This window comes from Zonotrichia leucophrys, chromosome 10 (assembly GCF_028769735.1).
Source record: "Zonotrichia leucophrys gambelii isolate GWCS_2022_RI chromosome 10, RI_Zleu_2.0, whole genome shotgun sequence".
In the NCBI taxonomy this organism is placed as follows: Eukaryota; Metazoa; Chordata; class Aves; order Passeriformes; family Passerellidae; genus Zonotrichia; species Zonotrichia leucophrys.
Window position 1 is genome coordinate 19,531,694 of NC_088180.1, and position 6,000 is coordinate 19,537,693.

The window sequence follows — 6,000 nt, forward strand, 5'->3', positions numbered from 1 at the left end:
ATATTATATTTTGAAAATTATTACTTCAGATATCTCTGTGGCTTTTATACAAAATTTTAAATTCAAATTTAATTTCCTTTTATTTTAAAAATTTTAATTTTTTTTTGATTTTATTTCTATTTTCATTTTTTAATTTTAATTTTTATTCCTATTTTTATTCATTTTAATTTAAAATTTTATTTATTATTTTTATATTTTTCTTTTATTTTTTAATATATTTTCATTTTAATTCTGTATTTTTATTTTTGTATGTTATTTTTATTTATTTTTAAAATTTCTCAATTATCTGATGGGTATTTTGGAGGATATTTATTTTATCCTCCAAGCCCACAATGGTTTTGCCAGGAAATCCTGTTTTCACTCCGATCTAATTTTCAGGGCAAATTCCTGTTCCCATAATCCCTTTATTCAGGGGAAAATCCAGCAAACACTTACAGACGTTTATCCCAAAAATCCATCTCCGGAGCACTGGAATTGCAACGAGCGCTTTTTCCATGAGGTGTCAGTGTGGGACCGGGATTCCCATCCCTGTTTTCCAGCAAACCATGGAAAAGCCTCCTTGGATCAGCAGCGAATCCCAGCTCGTTCCCAGCATTCCATGGATGGAGCGCGGGTTTGATCCCATTCCATGGGAAGGGATCATTCCAGAGTCCATCCTGCTCTGGCTCTTCCCACCTTCGTGTCCCCAAATTCCATCCAGCCACATCCCAGCATTCCAGCTGGGAATGCTCTTTCTCTCATCCTGGAAAAAACAAGCAGGAAAAAGGAGTTCCCTGGAAAGGGGCCTGGGACAAGGGATGGAGGGACAGGACACAGGGAAAGGAAAAGGGAATTTAGATGGGATACTGGGAAGGGATTGTCCCCTGGGAGGGGCTGGGGTGGAATTCCCAGAGAAGCTGTGGCTGCCTCTGGATCCCTGGAATGTTCCGGGCCAGGTTGGATGGGGATTGGAGCAGCCTGGGATAGCGGGAGGTTCCCTGCCCATGGAATGGGATGGGATGTAATCCCTTCCCACCCACAGCATTCCATGACATTCCCATCCGTGGATTTGTCCCCAGTGTCCTTAAAATGCCTTTGAGCGTCCCAGAGACGCTGGGAATGATTTTCACATTCCAGCCAAGTGGCCCTTGCCTGGAATTCCACTCTTTTCCTAAAATCCCATCCCAAACCTTCATTCCCGGTAGGATTTCTTTACATGAATCCCGAATTCCCGAAATGGGAATCCTGAGCCTTCATTCCCAGTAGGATTTCTCCTTGGTGCCAATCAATGTCCCCATCCCGGCTTATCCCACATTCCCTGAACTCTCGGGAAGCAGCAGATTGTTCCAGGGAGTCGGGAGCTGGGAATGCCAGCCGGAGCCATCCCGGAGTGAATTCCCAGAAATAATCCTAATGGGAAGCAACGCTGTCGGCTCCCATGCCTCAGCACTGGCGGAGCCAATTGGCTCCGTCCCTTGGAATTATGGAAAGGACGGAGAAAATGGGAATATCCTCAGCTGTTGGGAGCTGCCAAGGGGCTGCTCCATGGGAACGGAGCACCGGGATGTGAAACTCCTGGTGCCACTGGCAGCTCCAAGGGCTCACTGGAATTCCAAATTTTCCACCTGGGATTCCTCCCTGCTCCTTGTTTTCCCAGCCGCTTCCATTGGGTTTTCCAGGCTTTTGCACTCTGGAATACCAATTTTAATTCTTGGCCCCTGATTTTTGCTCCTAAATTTTGTTCCTAAATCTTGGGCTTGGAATTTTTCCTCCCAAGTCTGGGCTCCAAATTTTTCCTCACAGAGCTTGGGCTCCTAATTTTTATTCCTAAACTTTTGGCTCCTATATTTTGTTCCTAGATCTGGAATCCTGATCTTCTCTCCTAAACCCTGGGCTCCTGGTTTTTCTTCCTAATCCTTGAATTTTCTCATTTTCCTTCCTAAATCTGAGATCCTGATTTTTGTTCTCAAATCCCGGGCTCCTGATTTTTGCTCCTAAACCTTCGATCCCATCCAATTCCATCCCTGCCATGGGCAGGGACTCCTTCCCCTATCCCAGGTTGTTCCAATTCCCATCCAGCCTGATTTTGGACACTTCCAAGGATTCATCCACAGCTTCTCTGGGAGGCCTGTCCTGATTTTTCCTAGGTTTCCCTCCAATGTGGATATTCTGGATGAGTATCCTCCTGCTTGGCCATGACCCCTGAGCATCCCCATCCCTCTCCAGCTCTGCTTCCCTGGGATTGATTAATCCATGGGATATTCCATGGATTGCTCATCCCTGCCCTAGCAGTGTTTTCCTAACCCTTCCCATTCATCCAGCTGTGTTTTTTTCCAAGCTGGAAAAAACCTCCCCTTCCTCTGTGCTCCAACAGACAGAGCAGTTTATCTGGAAAAGCAGGAAAATTTTCCCTAATCCCTCTTGAATCCTGGGATATCAGCAGGTAACGGGTTCAATATGGCACGAGGGGAGCAATAAACAAAGCCTGGCTTGAATTATTCCTGGGAAATTCCTTGATCCACACCTGATTAAAGCCTCATCCCGTGGAACCAGACGGTTCCCTTGGATCTGGATCCAGATTAGATGGAGCTGGAGCCCTGCCCACCCCACACAGCCTGTAAATTCCTTGGGATGTGCCGCAGCTTCGGAGATTTTTCCCTCCTCTCCTCCCTCTGCTCATCCCATTTGGACCCCAAGACTTACCTGGGATGCACCTGGGAATGTTTTCGGGTGGAATTTGGGGGGAAAACCCCCTCTGATCATTCCTGGATGGGAACAAAGCGATTCTGGGACCTTGGTTTTCCAACTGGCTCCTTTGGCAGCGTGTCCAAGAGGGAAAAATATCCCTGCTTTTCAAGTGGAGCCAGGGCCAATGTAAATATTTATGGAATATTTTATTACAATCCCAATTTACTCCTTGATTGGAAACATTTCCTAATAACGCTCTGGAAAATCCAATTAAAGTGCAATTTAAGGGTTTTGCTTTGGGGTTTCTTTGGAATTGCTGCTTTGCCAGGAATGCTGATCCACAGGTCGGGTGGAGAGGTTGGAATGTCAGCAGGATTGGATGTCCGTGGAAGAGCCTGGATTCAAAAAATATGGGAAAAATAGCTGCTTCCTTGGGAAATCCTGGTTTTCCTTGGGAAATCCTGGTTTTCCTTGGGAATGGGGCAGCTCAGCCTTTCCAGGTACAAATTCCTGCTGCTTTTTGTTCCCCTTTTACCTTGTTTTGGGGCACATCCCAAGAATCCCATTGGCTCCAGTGGGATCAGGGACATGGAAGGACTTGGAAACCTCCTCGGTGTGAGTGTGGGAGGCTTTGGGATTTTTATCCTGATGGGAAACCCCAAAGGATAACGATCCCAAAATGATCCTTGGGGTTTGGGATGCCCAGCCAAGGCTCCAGGAACTGTGGGATTTATCCTGGGAATTGTCCAGTTCCTGGCTGAATTCCCAACTTTATTTAGCCAGCCCAGAACTTGTTCTCTGATATCTCCCATGGCAGCAGCTCCTATCAAACCTTCCTCTGCTTTCCCCCTTTTCCCTCTGAATCCCACATTCCAGGTTTTCCCATTCCAACAAAAGGATGTTCCATCCAATGAGGATGCCAGGAATATTTAGGAAGTTTTATTTTTATTATGTAGGACAAAAATTCCTCCTCAGGAATTCCTTGGAGACCCAAGACTTCAAGCAGGAGGCACAGGCTCCTTTTAAATCGAAAATCAGGGAATGCTGGAATTCTAACGAGCTGGGAAAGGCAATTATCTCCCTGAAAAACATTGGATTCATTAGGATGAACATAAAGGCAAACTTTGGGAAGATAATTGGATCTTTTAAATCTCCATGTTCTTGATCCCTGCTCGTCTCATAAATATGGATTTTTATATAATCCCTAAAAAAAAACCAGCCTCCCGTTAAGGAGCACAAAAAGTGCGATAAATGCTGGAATTTTTGACATGGAATCAAACAAGAAAGGAACAAAAGGGAAGAGATTTGAGTCCAAAGCTCCTCAAGGCACATCCTGGCTGTTCCTGGTGCTGGAGGGGATGGATCCATCCGGGAGCTGGGTGAGCATTGGGAATCATCTGGGTGCTGAGGACAGGGATCCCCATTCCCATCCCCATTCCCATCCCCATTCCCATCCCAGAGTGCTGTGCCCTCTGGGAATGCTGAACCTGCTGATCTCCACTGGTGATGGGAAAAGGCTTTTCCCAAAAACCCCGGGGTGATGTCCTGCTCCGTGTGCTCCTGGCGTGGCACTGGGAGCTGCTTTCCATGGAAAAATTATCCATGGCTGCACAATGCCGGGAATGCCTTTTAGTCCTTGTTCTGCTGTGGAGAACATTTCCACATTTTTGTGCTTCTGTTCCCAGAATCCCCAACCGGTTTGGGCTGGGAGGGATCCATGGGCAGGGACACCTCCATGGATTTTGCCATGGAGGTGTCCCTGCCCATGGATGCCATGGATTTTCTGACGCCAAGGATTCCTCTGGGATCACTGGAATTCCTCTGGTGCTTCCATGGAGCTGGATGTGCCCCACAGGAGTGAGGAGCAGAGAGAGGATGGAGCTCCGGGCATGGAAACCCCCTGGAAAGGCGAGGCCACGAACTCCTCCAGCCCTTCCCAGGTTTTGTGCCGTTGGAAATGGAGGCAAGTCAGGCTTAATAATTAATCCAGGCTTATTTAAACCCACGGCTCCTCTCAGTGCAGCAATGATCCATCAGACACGTCCTCCTCGTGTATCCAGGGCCATTTTTAGTGGATACTTCAGGAGAAAAAGCTGGTTATTCCCTGTTTAATTAAACCTGTCATTAGTCTCCGGATCCTGGGTCAATCCTTGGGAAAATCCAACGCCTTTCCCTCCCTCCCAATGATTAAACCATCGATCAAGAGCGGCTGTTTAATCTCTCTGCCCATAAACAGCCGTTCTTGGCAGGCCCAGCCAGATGGGCAGATAATTTCCAGCATAACTTGGAATCTATTGGAGTTTCTGGAAGCCTGGCTCGGAAAAGGCCTGGAATATCCCAGGGATGCCCGTGCAATCACACGGCCAATTTGCGGGAGTAATTACCTCGATTCCGTGCGTGCTCCCGGTAATTGGCGCCCCAGATGGCGTCGGGATGCATGGATGGCCTCTTGTGCACGGAGAGCCACGCCACGGGAATTGCACGTGCGGATCCAGCGTGGATCCCCAATATTCCGTGTGTCCTGAATATTCCGTGTATGCCATGTATCTCCCTGGAGCAGGAAGTGCTGTGGTCAAGGTGGGTGCTTGAGGGAATTCCATGGAACGTCTTTGGTTGGAAGGGACCCACAAGGATCACCCAAGCACAGCCCCCAGAATTTTGGGAAGGAGCCTGGAGGGAGTCCGTAAGTAACCAGGATCCAGCTGTGACTGGGGAATGCCATGGGTAGCTGGAAGCAGGAGGGTGTTGGAATGGTGCTGCCAGTTGTGATTCCCACGGGATAAATCTGCCTTCAAACACCTTTTCCAAGGCTGGCCTGTAGCGAATCCATGTGCCATTCCAGAGGCGTACCCATGTTCCATCCCCTTAGTGCATCCATGTGCCATTCCAGAGGTGAATCCATGTGCCATTCCAGAGGCGTATCCATGCTCTATCCCATTAGTGCATCCGTGTGCCATTCCACCATTGAATCCATGTGCCATCCCCTTAGTGCATCCGTGTGCCATTCCATCATTGAATCCATGTGCCGTCCTATCGGCACGTCCATGTTCTATCCCATTAATCCATCCCTGTGCCATCCCATCCATGCATCCGTGTTCCATCCTGTCAGTGAATCCAGGTTCTGTCCCATCAATCCATCCTTGTGCCATCCCATCCATGCATCCGTGTTCTATCCCCTCTGTGATCCCTGTACCATCCCATGCTTTTATTCTTGTGCCACCCTATTATTTTATCCCTGTGCCATCCTATCCTTTTATCCACATGCCATCCCATTATTTTATCCCTGTTCCTTCTCATCCATGCTCCATCCCATTATTTTATCCCTGTTCCTTC